A 21439-nucleotide genomic window follows, 5' to 3' on the forward strand; every position below is an offset into this window, starting at 1 on the left:
GTATACTATTACGAATTGCTCATGCATTTTAAATTTGTGTTGGCTACACTTAAACATACACTAGACAAAACGGAATCAAAGCACTGCCAATAATCACTTGATTTGATATTGGTTCATTCCACATTTTTCTGTCTCCGTTCTCGTGGCACATGATTCCAGTCAGCTATGTCGCGTCTGAGAAGGCTTAAAAGAACTATTTCACTGTTTGGCTTAATGACAATATCCAAATCAAATTGTCATATATTGAAAAAAATGTATGAATTGTATTCAAACAAGCAAACCAACACCCTGACTAAAAAATGTTTAAAATCTTTGTTCGTTTATTGATACTCATCGATCGAAATCGTAATAAATTATAAAGCGTCTGTAAAGTTTTTCATCTAAAATTTAGCAAATAACGTGTATTACCGAAATAAGTTCTGAACTAAGTGAAAGATTCAAAACCTGAATGTGAATACAACGTTTGTTAAAGGCACATCTTTAATGTCATACTTTGATACATAACGTTACGAATATCTATCTTCCAATTCTACTCTACACGTTCTGTATTGATTCAATTATTTCTAAGTACAAAATTGGCGTTCACAAACATTGGTAGGATGGGCTAGACGACTTATATATTACAACGTACCTATTAACTGCAATTAGGTATGCCAGGACTGTCGTTACATGTCTTATTGGTCCGAATACAACACCCATTCCATAACCCCGATGTTTGAAGTTTTTTTTTATCATGTAGAAGTGAATTACTTCCGCAAAATAATTGTATAGCTCGCAAATAGTGAACTGAGACTCGTAAACGCTATATGTAAAAAATTCGCGCTCTATCTGTTTTCTTGTATGACGACATTCGGTGTTAACATAACGTAGTTTTTTAATAACAAATGTACAAACGTCTGCTCAGAAACGATCAGAATGTTTGTCATTTCGTTAATTGTTGAATTTATTAGACACAAAATCATTTTTCAAATACCAGACGAGATGTTTTACAGACGGTTCTCAAAATGGTGTATGTTCTTTTTGGAACTAGTACAGCTGAGTCATAGAAATCATGAAAGCTGCGAACAAAACACAATGGTTTTGTGAATATTAGTCGATGCATGGGCATTTGTCTTTAATACCAGTATTTTAGTGGAATAAGTGTATGTATGTGATATGTGATATGTGATATATATGTGCCCAAAAAGAACTCGACCAATGCTCGATATCTGCAAAATCCTTTTTTTCCACTTTTTTACGTCAGTTTCCTTTTGAATCTTTGCAATTGAACGCGTCAATATTAACATAGAAAGGGGCGTTGTCGTGTTGACGTGATTTCGATTTGTCAGCGTCGATATACCCGCGATTTAAAACGCCAATTACACAGCTACGTCCGTCGGGAAGTCCCCTTTCAACGCCAAGTGTCGTTCTGCTGAAATTGAATCCATGACGCACGTCATTTTCCAGCTCCCAGAATTCAATGTCGTAAACGTGCAAGGGCCGTCGACGCCTGTCGGACATGCCGAAGAAATCGTATCTTCTGCAGCTTTGTGAACGCGCTCGGCAACCTTTCATTGTCACGTCTCGTCTTCGCTTTGAGTCCAAGATTCGTTTGATTTCGGATAATAATGTCTCTAGAGTAACTTCATGGTTCGTCGCCATACAAAAACTTCTCCGACGCGCACGTCGACAACTTTCACAATGGCTGCTCTCATCGACAACGATTATTTCGTCGGCACATCGGCCACGACGTAATTTGGGTCTCTCTTGAAATGTGTCTGGTTCAAGCCGACGCATTTGGGTCTGTCTTGAAATGTGTCAGAGCGTATCCGACGCCGACAGTTTGTTCTGATGGAGCGTTTAGGCGTCTCCATTCCGTCGGCAGATATTCTACTTTTGTTATTGAGGTCAGCGATTCTTGTTGCTGATTTGTCGCTGCCATTTTGTTTGTTCGAATTTGATATTTGCCACCATTTCCCGCTCAATTGTATTCGTTTCCTGGCCACCATAACGCTTACCTGGTAAGCTATTATCAACACCGAGGCTCTTTTCTTCGGATCTCTCTCTTTTCAAAGCATTTATCAGAAATGTCTTCAGAACAAAAATTTCTTAGCTTTCTTATCTAATCGCGCGTCATTTCCATTTGTATGTATTTTGTGTTGTTTTTGATTTTTATGGAAAGCTTTTGACACGGATTTCCCAATTCTGTTAGCGATGTCCATTTTCATTTCAAGAATATTGCTAAACGAACTAGAAATCTTGAATGGAGACTCCGGAATTGTAATGCGTCTTATATACTTATAAAAATGCCATAAAAATGCCATAAAAATGCCATAATAGTAATCAAGAAATTGAAATTAAATTAAAAATAATTGAATTATCAGCTTTTCATCTTGGCTATCGTATCGTGTGCCGATAATAACCGATACACGTGTTCAATCGGAGCGATATACGGGACCTGTTTACACGTGCGATGCGGATCCGATTGTTGACTGGATAACTGTTCATTTTTCACGATCTGGATGAAATAACAACACTATTATATTATTCCATAGTATTACATTCTTTTTTTATATAAGAAACCGATTTTATACAACGAATTTCTCTTAGAACTTAATTAACGGGTTGTTGTTTTGAATACTTATTTTTTCAAATTTTTATCATAAACTCGATTTTTAGGGTATTATAGTGGGAAAATCGTGTTTTTTTTTATTTTTCAATATTGACAGATTGTTTTATTGTTCAGTGTATGAGGTTGAAAAAAGAACGGACGAACGATATTTACGAGGGTTATTCAATAACATCGTAGAGTGACGATTTTCTTCAATAGTACATATTCATAGTATATTTTCGTGACATTTTAAACGGAAGCATATATTCTTAACATATTTCAACTGTATGTGTAGAACATGCGTTTTGAAGACGTTAGTCATCATTATTAATGTTGTGCATATTTAACTCCACACACAGGCGAAATCGTAAAATAGAAAACACAGGTAAACGTTTAAAATATGTAAATGAAATATTTTTTTCTGCCGTCGACCATGAAAAAAGGTTATAACATGTTCATTTTTGTTCAAATCGTTAAATCAAGACTTGATAATGACACGTAAACATGGAAAAGAAGAAATGTACAAAACAGGTAATAAACTATTGGATGATAAATAATGACAAAGTCCGAAACCTTATACATTATTATTTTATAAACCAGGCACAAATATACTGCACAGGAAAACATAAATAAACACCTTTACATTTTTAGGATCCATTGACGATTTAAATGCAAAGTAGCGCGCATTATACTTCTGACACAGACAACATATCAACAGACCTGCAGCTGAACTCCGGAGAAGCTCGTCCAGCGCCCTGCGTCCTCGTACAGCATGTTCCCGTTGTGTGTCACCATGCTCTCCACCCACACTCGCTGCCCCGCGGACAGACGGACGGACGTCTGGGAGCTGGAGCAGGACGCGTACCCGAAGGAAGTGTCGTAGAGGGCGCTGGGCGGTACGACCACGCCCTCTTTCATGATGGCGATCAGCACGGGAGTGTTCGACCTGGAATGCAGAAGGAAACTTAAGTTCGTAAACTTAAGTTAATTTAATAAAACAAAATAACAACAATAACATTAGAACAGAAATACAATGCAGGCATACAATTGAGCAATAGATCCTCGACGATCAATGACCAACTTTGACAAGTGTATTATTATTGCACTGCGGGAAATAAAAGGCACGTGGTTGTTGATCACTTCGATCGACTCCAACTCCTCGGATAAACACACTTGGCAATCTATGTTTGACTTTTGAATAATAAATATTTGTCGTTTAAGCGCAGCAGCTGGTACACTACGACCAAATTACAATCAAATATCCACGCGTTCAATGGCCGCCGTATGCGTGTACGATTCCGTGATCATTGTGCCATACAGCTATACATTTTTATTGGAACCCCATTTCACAATGCACAAAATCAAAAATAGCATGTGCTTAGGATTTAGAAATAGTATTCACTGTGAATACAAAACATGTAATGATACTAATATATAACCAAATAATTAAACATAAGAAATTGGAGAGAAAGTCATCTTTAAGTAAAGTCAAAAGTTTTCTATATGGTTATCAATGTATACAGTACGCATGGTGGTGAGCCCATTAGCCGCACAATGCCAAAACAACCATTTAATAGGTCACACAATAATTAAACTACGAATAAAAGAAAGCCAGTTTACCCTAAAGATCAACATCAGTAGTTGTTTTGTGCAATAAAAAACACGAACATGCGGGCGGATATAAACAGATAAATGTATAAGTCGCGACAGGGACATATAAACACATATAAGCCCTTGGATCAGGGTATGATCGGAATGACTTTGGCTTTCGTGTTACCAGATACAGGTTTGTGTGCTGAACATGTACAGTCCGCCAGAGGGTGCCGTGAGGACGCCATTGTTCGCGTTATAACCTTGACCTTCGTTGACCTCCACGATCGTGTACTCTTATGACCATGTCCGAGGCCGGGCTGGGGACAGACGAATGGTGGGCGTGGAAAACCACGGGAGTAGCATAACCTGTCACTAACACCAACTACACAATACATTAAGTTATATTAGTGATGATATAAATATTTCTTCTTGGTAGCCATTTAATAAATATTTTACTTTACGTTAAGAGAAGCAACCCTGACTGAAAGCAGAACAAATTGAAAGAAAGAGCAGCAACGACATACATACCTAAGCCGCCTGGCACAATAAACCCTGTAGAATAAAAATTCTCATTGTAATTGTATTTCAACTAGTGTAAAATCTTGTTTGTGAATGCGCAAACTTGCCTCTTAGATTTAAAGACACCGAGAAGTAATAACAATAGCAGAGTAACATTCACCATTAATGTCCACTCGTGTATTTGTATCCATGGCATTAGTCGCTTAAAAATATAACTTGAACTTGCTACTTGAACTACATGCCAGCGTCTTGTATGAAAGAGATCACTGGTTGAAGGAATACCACAAGTGTCACATCCGTTCAGTTAGCAAGTAAATTATCACGACGAAAGAACACCACAAGTTAAAAGCAAGTATACATACAATATTATGATATTATTATAGTCGTTGAAATGCAGTCGTACTTACCACGTACCGACGCCGGCAGGCATGCCACAAGCAAAGCCAAAAGAACTGTGGAGGACCAAATAAGAGCCATGGATGTGAAATGTACACAGAAAATAAGATATATTATAACTAAAGTTTCTAGCACACTACATTACCCATATATTATGTTGGCTATTATTGAGACTATGATCTTCCTCGTCGTACTCTTCGTTGACGTTGTCGTTGTCATCATCATCATCACCACCACCATCACCACCACCACCACCATCATCATCGTCATCGTCGTCGTCGTTGTCGTCTTCGTCGCTGTCGTCACCATCATCATCATCATCATCATCATCATCATCATCATCATCATCATCATCATCATCATCATCATCATCATCATCATCATCATCATCATCATCATCATCATCATCATCATCATCATCATCATCATCATCATCATCTTCATCATCATCATCATCATCATCATCATCATCATCATCATCATCATCATCATCATCATCATCATCATCATCATCATCACCTCCACCATCACTATCACCATCATCAGTATTTTTATTATTTTTGTTATTCTATAATAATAAATTATATTAATGTGAACTTACCTGTCGAAAACATTTTTCAAAGACCTCCTTTTAACTCCTAAGCCTTGTTTTCAAAAACGTAAATAAATAGTAAAGATACATCTAGGTCTAATGCGTTACCCTTTGAAGATTTGAAAAAACAAAAACCTGTGGAATCAATAAACAAGGTTTTGGATAGAGATAAAACTAGTTTAAAGGCACGCATTCGTTTATTTCAATGCCAAGTAGCCAAAATATATTCGGGACAAATATTTCTATTTTTTTCTGGTCCTTTTCTACAAGTATATGTATGTATACAGATTATATATCTACAAGCGTGTCCATATCTACCTACTTAAGTTTTTACTGTAGATGTACCGGTACTCTGTTTTACGTGACCGTATAATCGTTACAGAACCGATATTGTTGTGTGGTACCTTTAAATAATCGATAGATAATAGAAAATCTAAAAGGTGTTCCAAAAATCTTTAAATCTGCGCACGATATTTAAAACATCGCGTACTCTCTGGTATTGATGAATTAAGTCACAGGCTATTGAGTATGGACGCTTTCCGTTTCAAACCACCATTAGTTGTCAATATATCTCCTTAAAACTTAAGTTAACAAAAATGTATTTTACCAGGACAATCTGCGTTGAATTTGGACATTGAGATAACAAATTTAAATAACATACAATTGAGCCTCTTTCTTTGAAACTGGACTTAATGCGTACACGTTAAGTGGCGTCTCACATCAGTCTCTGTATCCCGTACAGGGGCGTCACTTTCCGCCTAAACTAGATTTTCGCAAAAAAACAGATACTTCCTTTAAACGAAAAACACAATAACAGAGGAACAATAACAGAGGAAAGTATCGTCTCTGATAAGCATATGCGGACTACACAGGCTAATCTGTTAGGACATTTTACACATGCATAAAGCCCAATTTTTAAGAACGAGGCCAAGATCATATTTGTAAACAACCATGACTCTATAATCGAAAAGACAATGCACAACGTTGCGCGTTGCAAACGGTATCGTTTGCTTATTCAATGCTCCTTATTCGCTTTTATTTTTTTAATTTATCAACCTATTGTTTGTGCCCCAGCACTCCTACCTAATTAACTTGCGAGACCCACCAAACTTTGGGGAAAATTGTGAATTACAGTGCAATTTCCAAGTAGATCTAGTTGTTACTGAAATATTTATAATGTTGGTGTAGTCTTGTGTTGTGGGGGAAAACCGTTGTACCAGGAGGAAACCCCATTTGTCCGGTATGGTGACCACGAACCAAACTCACACGTCCCGGAAACCGGATCGCCTAGGTGGAACGCGCGTGTACCAACCAATGCGCTTACAAGACAGCATGTGCTAAATTGAATTGTGAAGGTCATTTATATATGTTCTACCAACCACGTGATTAAGAATGACTCGTACCCTTTAGTTCAATAAGCGTTTGGATAAGAGCATAAAATAATCAGCGTGTCAGGCGAAAGTAGTTAATTGTTTTACCTTAAAATGTCTGACTGAAAATTCAAAACGGTGCATGAAATATATTGTATTGGGTAATTTGTTATTGGTTGCATTGTGTATTACAGATTTTGGATATATCGTACAGTCTCATAATTCAGGTCGGAATGGCTTTAACTGACTTAGTGTATTAGTTATTTACATATTTACATCGTGGTTTATAAATGGATAACGTATTAACGTACAAGAATAATCAAATTAACACGGCGCATCATATTCTTAATGAAGTCCATATGAGAATAATGTTCAGATACGACTGTCAAATCATGTACTGGGGACACCTCGTGTTCGAAGCGCCCTCTCGATGTCATTGGCTACACCTCTTTTGATAAAGGCAAACAAACTATCTAGTTGAGCAAAAGAGTCAATGTAATTGTAAATCTAGTAATGTTTTTACTTAGAAACAAACTGTTTATGCCGTTACTGAAAATAAATGTGTGGAAATGTGCTCGTCGTATTAGTCTCTTTAATCGATAAGACAAAATTAATATTTTTGTATACTGGTATAAATCTGTGATATGGTGCAATCTTTCTTAAATTCACATGACACTAAACTTGTAAATAGGACGCTCATTATGGCTTCCCTTTCGCGATTCATAACAAATAATTTAAACGATAACATCGCGCTACAAGCTTATGTTAGACTGATATATAACACGTGTGTCAACATCCCCATATACTTGTAAAACCTCGTGACAATTGTGTCCCAATGATATCGCTCCATCATGCGCGTGTAATTAGCGACACGCGATATGATCACGTTGATAATACTCTGTAATCTCATTAAAGACATTTTAACTGATCATTAACCTGTATATAAACCAGAAAAGTCAGAAAATAGTCATCATTCACTTACTGAAAGCAAAATGGACATAGCAAATAAAATGCGCAAATCCGTGACAAAAGCTATGCGCAAAATCGAAAACAAAACAACGGAAGTACTAGTGGTTATGAAGGGTTTTTGGAACCGAAAGATAGCAAAGAAATTTATTGCGGATAGACTGAAAAGACAGAAATCTCGCAGGAAGTACGAAAACCCGTTTGAACACGTGAAATTCTTCGATGAGCGACTGGGTAACGAAACTTACACAGTTAATGTTCATATGCAGGTAAAACCAACAGCGTCTTACAAAACAGCTGAGAGCAAAGCATGTCTTCGTAATTAACAGAATGTTGACGTCATACCTGTAAGTATAGTAACACCCGGAAGTACAATGTTGGGAATTGGATCAGAGACCCAAAAGCGTTCCGTAACGATAATCTGTCGTCGACTAATCTGCAGCGATAGAGACATTCGGATATAACCGATGCCGACAGTCCGATGACGTCGATGGCGTTAAACAAAAAAGGGCTATGTCATGTAGCGGAGGAAAAAGAAAGTGGAAATACGCATGCAACTACAGACCAGAATGAAAATATACGTCATGATGGTTCTGAGTCAACCCCCAGAAAGCGAACAAGAGCAACGGCGTGTTGTTGTTGTGGAAAGTCATGTTGTAAAAGACGGTCACCTGTTCCAAGGAGGAGCCGATGCCGACCGATACATACAGACATAACGACCGATTCAGATTCGAGACTTGACGCCGGTTAAATTTCTACACTAGACAAAGCGTTCATGCGAGTCGACAACAGTCGGTTTGACAAGCGTCGCTCAATCGGGTACATAGCCGCCGACGGAACGCTAGTCCTCAACGACGACATGCGGACGATGTGCTTCTCAACTATGGATTCAGTTATCTTCGGTGGTTGCAATGTGACCGAAACTGATGGGATTAACTCCCTGGCCAGTCTTCGGAGGGCAGACGTTTCCCCCCCCCCCCCCCAAGACGTTTCCTCCCCAGACGTTTCCTCCCTAGACGTTTCACCGCCAGTTTGGGGGTGAAACGTCTACATAAGATGAAAATGTATATTAGAAGTAGTTATTTGTAATTATGCCGGGATATGTGGAAATAATAACTTAATCGATCAGTATTAAAAGTGAGTGCATTTTATGTGTCTTAATAATAAATCATTTAAACAATTTTGATAAATTGAGTCCTGACTGATTTAAATATTAATTAATGATTTTTGATTGTTGTTTTTAGGGAGCCTCTGACAAATTTTACCAATTAAATAGATCTAATTATAATTGTTTTTATAAGTTGATAATCATTTTAGTGGAATAGTTTGTTACAAAGTCAACAATTATAATTATTGAATTAATAAATTCATTTTGCAAGAAACAAATTCAATTATACCAATATATACTAAAAACATTTTACATTGATTCATTCTGTTATTAGAATTTACTGCAAAAATATTCTACATACGTATCAAAGTTATAGACATTTTCGGAGTTTGTGAATTGGATATAATATTTTATTAGTGTTCTTGTGTTAGAATTCATTATGTCGGATCTTTGTTTAGATTGTAAGAACATTGTTAGTGAACTAGATGAAGCTATTGAATGTGATGTATTGCCGTCGCCGACAGGGGATTAAGCGTGGGGTGCTTAAGTGCCTTGACGTCACACTGAATCGAGGCTATGTTGACACGTCGGTCAGTGACGTCAGCAGCGGCTGTGAGAAGAGAGTCCACGTTATCAAACGGGGTTCTGTTTTTGTTTGAAAGGAAATTTTATGGATAATTGTAAAAATGATTGACGCAACGTTCGTTCATTAAAATGTCAAAAATACCAGTCTGAGTTATGTTAAATGATTGTCTTTTATTTAGCTTGTGTCCGATTAGCAGACATGTTTACCAGAAATGTTATGCGAACATGTAAAAACGTTTCATGTAAAAGAGAAAGTCTAATTTGAAACGATATGCAACATATGGTAAATAAAATGCATGTTTATACGTTAAACTGTTTCCTAAACAAGGGAATGTCGCATGTTAAGCGATATGCAAAATATGGTAAAAATTGCTCAGACACAAAGGCCTTTTGTAAAAAGTGCGTGCATTTCCAGGTGAAATTTTGTTATAACGAAGATATTTCCTACAACCCTTGTGTTTTGAGAAATATAGTGTAGTTCCTGACCTATTTAAATGCCGTTTAGCCTTGGTATATAAATCGACATTTAATAAAAATCTACCTAATTTGCTTTAATTCACCTACAGCAATATACTTTGTTTAAAGGGAAATACTACATGAACTTTAAACTTTTTAGGAGTGTTAATAACATAATGAAAGCATTTAATTTAACATGATATAACGTTCCGAAAACCAATCTGATTCAAATATACAGGAATTTCATAATCGATTTAAGAAGCAACATGATGGCGAACAATAAACACACAGCAGAATGACGAGAAATATGACGTCACATTATTTATATGCTTTCTGCTAATTAGTCATATGAATGTGTCATATATGTGTGTATTTCAATATTCCATGAGCACTCCGTCTTAAACCAGTCAGTAAAAATTTACAATGAATCCGTATCCTCTGCCCTCCCTATCACATTTCAGTATTAATCAAAGATCCCATCTAACACGATGCGAAATAAGCTGATCATAATTGTGATCATTTCATTTGTATGTAAAACTTGTGTCACCTGCCACGTATAAATTGTCACACCACGGGAAACTAGTTGGGGAAATAGTTTTACACGCATATCACGCCACTAGACAGTTGGGTGATGTTTTTTTTCCTTATTTGTGTTTAAAATGTATTTACATTTACACAGAATGTAATTTGTATGTAAGATAAAAAAAGCAACTATACTTCTTGTTTAAATGTTTGTATAGTGTGAGTAAAATATTTTACATATTGAATTGAATATAAAAAATTTATTTCTAAAACAAGAGCTGTCATAAAACATAGCGGAAATAGTTTTACACGGATATCATGCCACTAGACAGTTCTAATCAGTGACACGCGGTATGATATTAGACTCGATGATTCTCGGTGGGTGAGCAGAGGCCGACGCCAACGGGATTGACTCGATTGCTTGTCTTCTTACCAACGGAGATTTCATTGTTAATTGCTACGAAAATTGCCGTCGACAATGTGAGGTTTAGCGTGGGGTGTTAAAGCGCATTCTCTAAAGCTGCGGTAATGAGGATAGAGGCCAAGTGATCAAAATAGGAATTGTCGTTGCCATTTTAATTTTAAATCTTATTGATTATTATAAACTTAACAAGAACAATATTTGTTAATTAAATCTAAAAAATGCATTTTGTTTGTTTTTGCCATAGTTTTTTTTTAATAATAAACAATTAAAACATGTCTCCAATATATCGAAATTTATAACAGGACAACATGATGTAAATGTACTATTAAAAGGAGAAAGTCGCAGATGGAGAGATATGAAACACATTCAAAATAATTCATATTAGGGTTTTTTAAGATCGTGTATTTTCTTGACGTGAAACAGATCTCCGACAACCCTTCTTAAACTGTAAAACGTATCTAACCGTCTTACATCCAAGTTCAAATAAGTGTGTATGATGTTTTTTTCTTATAGGTGTTTAAAATGTATTTGAATTTACACAGAATGTACGTTGTATATAAGGTAAAAACACTATACTACTAGTTTAAATGTTTGTGTAGTGTGAGTAAAATATTTTAAATATTGAATTGAATATAAACAATATATTTCTAAAACAAGAGCTGTCATAAAACAACGCGCTAAATTATTCTTCCGCATTGATAATGTCCCTCATTATTCTGCCAGTCACCTGATCTAAGGACGACAAAGACATATTTGTATTTGAAGTTGAATATCTTTAGTAGTTAGACATGTTTGTGTAAACTTAAACCTTATAGTGTTCAATAACAGCAAGAAGCATGGCTATGTAACGAAACCAGATTTCCAACGTTTAACCAATTAAGTTACTTTTAACTAACTATATGCATTCCAAAGAAAGATGTGCATGTTAGCTTCCTAAACAAATATTTTTAGCACAATACCTCAATCCTTACAGTTTGTTGTAATGTTACCTTGACCTTGAGCCAGCTGGAGGCTATCTTTAAAGATATGTGAGAAATTTCAAGTATAGTAGTGTATACAAGAAACAGAGTGGAGTTGTTGCAAGCAAATATTAATACGAATTTTATATGTAGAAAAATGGGCATCACTCTGCTATACATGTACATGTATTTGGCATTGGTCTGTGATCTTGCATGAGGATCCCGAAGACATGTGTCAAGTTTCAATTTAATATATGTGGTTCTTACAGAAATATGCTCTTGTTGCATGCAGACCTTTATCTGAATTTTGTTTTGCACGCCAACCTTAACTTTACCTTTTTAAGTTCAAAAAGGAGAATAAATCGGTTACAAATCTGGTCACAGTTTTAGGTATCGATCAGTGTCTTTTGATAAAGACTATTTATATATAATGTCAAGTTTCATTTTTATATCTGAAGTATATCAGGGACCTGTACGTAATGAATTAATCTTCGTGGGAAACACTTGTTCTTTTGGCTATCATAATCTGCACACTTCGCTTAGTCAACGTCTCGAGTTCTTCAAAATTGCGTCCGTGAATTTTTTGCGGTATCGAGGGATGTCGCGCGCGAAATCTCGTCTGTTGGGCGTGACTGAGCGATAGTTTGTTCTTCGGGTCATTGAAGTTGTGCATTGCTGGACATGAGATATCTTAGTAGATACATAAGCATGATACATAAACACACATTTAATTGTCGAGGTACAATTGTCAAAATAGAAAACTTATACCTGCCTATATAGTGCAAATGCAAATTCGTATGTGTCAAAGGGCCGTGAATCTCGACAAAAGTAAACAAGAGTTATCAAACTTGGCCTATGGGGTCGATTTTACATAGGGAATACATGTTTTAAATTTGAATGATATCCCTCAAGCCATTTCCGAGAAACTAGCTTACCCAATAACTTTTTTAAATGCTCGGACGCCGACAACAGGGCGAGAAAAATAGCTTCCCTTTTCTTCGAAAAATCAAGCTAAAATGACCCCCATGCACCAGTCTCCTTCCCACGTGTCAATATTAATAAAAGATACCATCACAAATGATCGCGAGAGATACCATTTAAAATATCGCGAGATTCCACGTGATCTGATATGCTACGAACGTGTTTAAAGCCCCATATAATAGTCACACCTCGAGACAATCGTAATACACGAATATCGCCCTACCATTCGAGTGTAATTAGCGACACGCGATATAAACGCTTTGATAAAAATCTGTTATCTAATAAACAGAACAGTGTCTGAAAAAGAACCCGTATATAAGACAATAAAGTCCGAAAAAAAAAATATTTCAACTGGAGTCAATACAAATGGGCATTGCAAACAAGATAAAAACGGTTAGAAAAATCATGGGCACAATTCCAAAACCAAGAACCGGGTGTACCAGTGGTTATAAGGAGTTACTCGAGCCGAAACATAGCAAATTAACTGGAGTAAAGAAATTTATGGCGGATAAACTGAAAAGACTTAAATCTCGCAGGCAGTACAAGAACCCATTTAAACACGTGAAATTCGCAGACGAGAAACTGGTCAACGTTATTTACACGATAAAAGTTCATGATCATATATATCAAACGAAATCCAACCAAACAACTCAGAACAAAAAAAATTGGTGTTATTCACCACATGTTGACGTCACATCCGGCATTTAAACATCGGGCAGTGGATCAGAGACCCCAACGCTTTGTGTTATGACGCCTGTTCGCCTAGGACGCTACGGCGACCGAGACATTCGTACGGAAAGACGTCGAACTAGCGACGACGGTAAAGTGAAAAGACAGAGAGCTAATTCTCGCAGCGCGCGACTAGGACGAAATGAAAACTCACATATGACACAAGTGTACAATACACATAACCAGGAAAACGCTCGTGAGTCAGCCACCAAACGCCGACGAAATGCTATTTTCTGTTGTCAATAACGAACCTCCAACATATTACCGTCGCTGAAGAAGGATTCAGCTTTCTAACACGCCACGTTAAATCGAGTTTACGTCGGCCAGTAGCGTCCGAAGCGTTTGTGATGAGCGAGGTCAAGTGAACACAATTGCAATTTTATTTCTGTATCCTAAAAATGTTCATAACTATGAAATTGTGTACAAATCTTATATGTTTTATTCGTAAATTAAATTGAAGAAGCCTGAATTTAACTTTGTGTTGCTTTACAAAAACGGTTTTAAGCGGCAAGTTCTTAGAGCTTGAAAGGAACACCTGACTTTCAATATGTATAACCTACGTATTAAAGGGCAGGCCCGTACCCAGGCCATGGGCCCAGGGGCCCGGCCCCTCCCCCCCAGCTGGCTGTCGAACTATGATTTTTTTAATAATCGGCCCACTGCAATTTTTTCTCTCGTGCAAGGGCCCACAGTATACTTTCCCTCAAAACATAAGAGCAGCTATGTTTTATTGTCCCTGATAAACAAGGGTATTAACGCTCGCCAAATGAGATAAGCCTCTAGGCAATGTGTTCTTATCGCCATGTACACACATCACCGATCATTCCCCCATTGTGATCATGAATGCTTCACCTATCGATGGTGATGTAACATGTATTTTGATACGTGCAGCGAATGGAAGCAACTGCTACAGGAGTTCGTAGACTATGGTCTGATAATTGCCGTCGCAAGTTTTTTTTTCTTCTTTGAGAAGGCCCTTGACGTTTTTTTCCCTTCTAAAAGTTTTTTTTTAAACCTTTTATTGGGAATTTTTAGGTCCCAATATATACTTTTTGCTTTGAGAATAGGGCCCTGAATTTGAACCGGAACAAAAATACTGACAAAGGTATTTAAACTGAGTATTTATATTTTTTGAAAGGAAATCACTGAAAAAGACTACGATGAGATAGTTAACATGTTTGTTTAAAAGAAAAACAGATTCATAAATTTTTCGAGCAACAGATAAGAATTTGGCAGAATTCAGTATTTAAAATAATTGAGTATCGAGAATTGAGTAATATCAACCTATTAATGGCACATTGGTAAAAAAATGAAAATTGAAACAACAAATCGATCTCATTATAGAAGTTAACCTGATCCAGTGTAGAAAAATATTGTATAATTGAATTATCTCTTTCCTTGAATTTATTTGAAAACAGTAAAATATGTTAAATTGATTATTCAAGACTTTCATTATTTCCCCCAAAATTAGGCGTTACGCGCATTTTTTCTCAAAAATGACAAGGTCTTTCCCAAAAAATCAAATTAAAAAAAACCTGTGACGTTATTGATTTGTGAAAAAAATGGTGGAAGCAATACGAGAGTAGATGTGGATAATCGTCAGTTTAAACCTGTAAGTTTCGGAAATCTAAAGCTTTTAATATTGTTGTGAATTCACACCAATGTTAAAAGCTTAAGACTTCCGAAATGTGCTGATTTACTTGTTATATTCCATTAATTCATATCACAAAATACGTTTTTTATAAGCATTAAAATTCATCTTGCAAAGTGCCAAATTAAAAAAAAGTATATATATAGGGAGGGGGGACCCCTCCCATACCCTCCCCGGTTGGGCCCCCCCAGTAAAAAAATCCTGGGTACGGCCCTTTAAGGGGCTGTCCAACAGATGTTTGCATGTATTAAAGCCTGTCATTAACTGCTTTAAATGCTTTATATTTTTACATTTAAACATTTGAACTAAAAATCTCCAGTAAAAAATAAGAATACAATTTTTTAAAAAAGAAGAAAAAACGTTAACCTCCACAGGGCTCGACCACTGACCCCTAGAGTCATGGAAGCTTGGAGCAAAAAGTCTCCCGACTTTACCACTCGACCACACACGCTTACGTCGTATGTGTACTTATTTTTTAACAATATAAGCAATCCTCGTAGTTTCCCAAAATATCGATTCGCGTCGAACGACGATTTAATCTGTTGGACAGTCCCTTTAACATTTCACTCTCGATCGCATGTTCAGTCACATAGTGTTAGGCCAGTATTGTTGAGCTATATTGGACCTAACTTCGCAAAATTAAAACGTTTCACACATGTAAACGATATCATTGTTCACACGTGTGAAAAAATATGTATCATGGACGAACCTTCTTTCGAACCCCTTAATTTTAGACACGTCAAATACGATGACGATAAATGTTGAAAATAAGTACTCTATTTGATAAATAACTTGCTTCTATATTGCCGGCAACTTTAATTGCTATGTAAATCCTCTTTTGATAACATATTTTAACAAGTTTTCAGCACCACCATATCAGTAAAACTGTCAATGCTGCCCAAACAACGAGTACCTACTTTCGAACCCTTCAGTGTTCAACATGAAAAATAAATTCGTCAAATGAATTGACCATGGTGACGCGAGTTATCGCAGCAGCCGAAATGTGTAAATTGCCAAGCAAAGTTGAGAACGAAAATAAGACCATGTTTTTTTTTTTAAATGAAAAGCATTATATATGTAAAAAGCTTTAAGACATACAATGATTTTTACATGTTTTATGAGATATCTAATTATTCTACATGTTTTCGACGCATTTTTCGTCGATTTACGGCTAAGCGCGAGTCTTCGTAAACAAATTTCTTATACACCAAAAAACGGTCACATAGTGCTCACGAACTGTTAACAGATGGAGGCTTCGAAAAGAGGTGAGGTTCTTATAAGTTTTCATACGTACCCCACCAATTCGTCACAATTTAATATGCAACGAAAAAAATTATATTTCACATGTAGCCTTAGCGTACAGCTTTAAAAAGGCGGATTAATTATATCATGATAATATTTTTCCAATGTTGTTTCTTGGAATATAAATCGTGTTTATACTTTTTAAAAGAAGTCCTTGGCCCGCCGAAACCCTTTCGTTAGACTGTATATGAGCCTCGCTCGCTGAAAGGGGGTTTAAAATGTTTGCGTAAAGTGTCGTCCCAGATTAGCCTGTGCAGTCCGCACAGGCTAATCAGGGTCGACACTTTCCGCATAAACACGATTTTTGTTAACTTTCTTTAATCAAAAAATATCATAGAAGTGAAAAGTGCCGTCCCTGATTAGCCTTTGCGAATTGCTCAGACTAATCTGCAACGACACCTGACGCATATGCATTTAACCCCTCTGCAAATAACTAGGCCCATATGCATAGGTCACGCCGTATGCCGATTGTCCGTCAGTTCGAATGCGAATGCCCCACGAACGGAATTTCGGTGGTGTTTTGTTAGAGATCTCATCGCTTAGGACGATAATAAAAGGGCAATTAACTAAACACCTATTACGGCGTTGTTATATTTTATACAACAAATATGCATTTTATTCATTTTTTTCTTTATTTTTGTTGATATCGTTAATGAAAAAGCGCCTGGAATTTAATTTAAAAATAAAACACAACAAACAACAGATTTGCATTCGCAACTTTAAAGCGGCTCAATAATCTGCTAATTATCATTTATAAAAAAGCGTAAAAATAACATAGGCATACATTTAGCTTGGCATGCTAATGATTTTGTTTTCATAAATAATTATCAATTATAAGCAACATTTTAATATTATAGGAAATCTTGTTGGGCATTAATGCAAAACTTTAGGAAAAATGTCAAATTTAATCTATGACCAGTTGCGGGTTAAGCAGTTAAAGGTCAATTTCAAAGAAATACCTAAGTCAATATATTTAACGCGATTTACATTGAAATATGATTAAATTATCGGGTAAATAATGTTTTAGTGTTGTGTTTAACATAAAAATATGATTTTGTAGACTTTTATGATCGTATCTCGCAAACGTTGATTCGCTTACCTCCCCTATTTTCCCCTGTTTTGTGACGTCACACCTGAACAAGCATTTTCGCGTCCGCTTAGAGGATAAGCGATAGTTCATAATTAGGATTTTATTTTCCTGTTTTTATTGATATTTTCGTTACTGGAATTTACTCTGTGAGGTACTTCGATATGTTTACTGACCTATAATATCATTGTTTTGACAGACGACACGTGCTTATCCTAAAATTTGTGTGTCGAAATACACAGTATATTGTAAGTTCATGGCTTGATTGGGGATTGGGCAATAAAACAAAGACGCAGTCGGCGGTTTTCGGTAAAACATTTGTACTGACCAACATAATGTTTAATAGTACACGTGCTTATCTTAAATTTAGGGATAAAAACACGGGTCGTAGCCACTGTGTGCTTGTTTGGGCCTAACAACACCATAAAACACAATACCGATGGCTATTTTCTAAAGCACACGTGTCCAGAAACTTACAAGGTCGAGTAATAAATCACAGAGATTGATTATGATCTGAAAACTGCACGGAGTCTGAAATAAAACAAAATGCCGACAAATCAAAATGGTCACCAGCTAATGTTTCAATATAAAATTCGACATGTAGACATAAATGATGCAATTATTTCAATCAATTTTGGGTTCGTCGTGGCTTCAAACTGAAAAACATCACGCAATTATCTTTTCTCTATGCGCTAACACGGTTTCCCTTTATCCTCGGAGTATACAACGACAAAAAACTGTCATGTGCATGGGTGTGAAATATATGTTGAAATTTGGTAAAGGTGACAGATTCCGTTTATATATGCTTACAATGCCGAATTATTCTACAAACAGACAAATCGTTTATTAATCGTATTATTGTACCATATAATATAGACCGTAACGAAAAAGATAGGGCGTGTTTGATTTGAAATTAATTTGGAGGACATTTCCATTTCAAATTATTCGTGATATAATTGTGTTTAAAAGACCAACGAAACCGAAATCAACAAATCTAAGCGTTATCTGCGCAACCAAGTTTTTATCTAAAAATCAGTACACGCACTCATTCCTTGCGTTAAGCGTGATCAAAGACCTTTGGCGTGATTTTATACATTACCGCAAATATTTTTTTGGCGCTTTTTGTCTGAACAAAAGAAAAACACGAGGTATACTAGGACTGTATATTTGACGCTATAATATGTAAACGTCGCGTTAAGATAAAACAATCAGAAGTGTGTTTCGGATTACAAATTGGTATACTTAATGGGGAATTCAACAAAACATTTATATTTGTATTAAACTTGCAATGAATGAAAAATTAATTTGTTAAAACGCTTTTCGTGCCGAAAAAATATTTTGATTTTAAAATGAATGAAAAGCACGATTTCCAGGAGAATTTCCACCCGGTTGCTATCATCAGTCACTTAAGTAACTGACCACGATTGTATCGTGGAGGACTGACCACGATTGTATCGTGGAGGACTGACCACGATTGTATCGTGGAGGACTGACCACGATTGTATCGTGGAGGACTGACCACGATTGTATCGTGGAGGACTGACCACGATTGTATCGTGGAGGAGTACACATAAGGATTCGTGTGGTAGGTATAACCAAGCCATAAAAGTGCAATAAATAAATTGTCGATTGATAGTGACACGGGGATAATTCAGAGGTTATCAAAGTACGGCTTATGGTTATCAGTCGCGCAATTTTGCAAAAATTCGGACATTCTGTTTTTCATTTTTATCCATATATAAGAAGCTTCCGAAAAATTGCGTCTTAAACCCCGGAAAATACGGCAGTGTGTTTTCTGTCTTCTGAAAATTGTATTAAACTTTACATTTGCACTATGCATAAGTGGAAAAGATTACGAACTAGAACAAACATGCGCGATGAACAGTTAGAGCATTAATGTAATTACATCGATGGGTGCAAATGATTAGAATTACTGTTATAAGTTAAATTATGTAATACAGTAATACGATTTCTTTCACTTGCATTTATTTAAAAAGAAAGAATACAATAATTTGGGTAGATCTAGATGACAAAAAATCTAATAACGAACATTTTAGGGCTTTTTCCAGGCATTTCGGGAAAAGCAGTCTGTTTTAATTATGATTTTTTTTAAATCGATAAAAAGGCGTGTACTATACATATACGGGCTAAGTTCATGCAGTTCATCTTCATAATGATCAAATTCGTCAGAAAAATCCATAATTTTACATAAAAGTATTGATGTAATAGCAATGCAGCTGATCGTCTCGACAGAAATAACGCTGTTAAGAATAGCGGATGTACATATATGACGTCACAGAAAGGGAGGTAAGTAAGTCAAACTTTTAAGAAACGGCGCGTTTTTGGAAGATTTTCGTGGTGATTTATGACTTAAGGCGCAACGCATAAATAGTTTTATTCCACGTCTCAAACAATTATCTTTAATATAATATAGTTTTCAAGAGTGTTAAAATTGACCTTTAACACTTTTAAAGTGTAGCAATGAGCGAGTATCGGAGTCTCTTTCTGGAAAATCAGGGCTTAATGAATGCTTCCCCTAAAATGGCAAGCAAGATAAGCCCTTGCGGTCCGCACAGGCTAATAAGGGACGATCCTGTCCGCTTTTATGGATTGTTTTCGTTTTTATGAAATGTCGTGTAAGAGAAAATCCTTTTATGTCGGAAAGTGTCGTCTAAGAGTAACCCGTGCGGATTGCACAGCCTAACCTGGCATGACTCTTAACGCACCTGCATTAAGTTCCACTTTCGCAGAACGTGGATCTTTGATGCACCATAGCTTTGAGGATTAATTTTAGCGGTGTATGCTTGATTTATTCTACATGTGTAGTGTTTTTGTAATACAGAAAACACAGTTATCCTCATTCAGCTATCAATATTTAATATCTTACAGATTTCATGTGACCAGTGTTGCGTTATAACGCATGAATTTGCATTTTAGTCTTCAATACAAAAGCATGACAGCTAACGAAGACATTTTAAAGCTATTTTTTATACAGTCGTCAACATCATAAACAACTACTTCCTTTTAATAAAGCAAAGTACATAGTTAATATAGATCCAACAAGAGGAGACAGTACATTTTATTTTTTTCACAATAGTTGCTTTGACACAAATGTAAAGCTTTTGTGTTTTGTGACGCCGTAATTAACCACTGCCCAAATTAAAAAAGAATCCATTTTAAATAATAATACAAACTCTATGATATAACCGGATATTAAAATAATTTTTTTAATGTTTCAGTGCTTGAAGTAAATAAGCACCAAAAGTGTAAAAATGCCTATGTATACATATAAAGACACAACAAGTATCATTGCAATAGATGCTTGTGGTTTATGACTTACGAATTAAATTCAAATAGCCAAAAACCCAATAATTTGCATTCAAATATAAAGTCTATAATAAATTCTACATAAATGTGTTTAAATTTACGAGGAACAACATGAAAAAAAGAAACTCAGTATATGCAGGCATATGCATATTAAGTAACAATGAGTTTTTAATTATCATCAGCATATTAGACACAAAAGATTCTTTATGATAACACACTAAGGTAGAGACGAACAGTACAAGAAGTTAATCTTAATAAACAGCACTAATTAAGTCACTAATT

This window comes from Dreissena polymorpha, chromosome 7 (genome assembly GCF_020536995.1).
Source record: "Dreissena polymorpha isolate Duluth1 chromosome 7, UMN_Dpol_1.0, whole genome shotgun sequence".
Classification (NCBI taxonomy): domain Eukaryota; kingdom Metazoa; phylum Mollusca; class Bivalvia; order Myida; family Dreissenidae; genus Dreissena; species Dreissena polymorpha.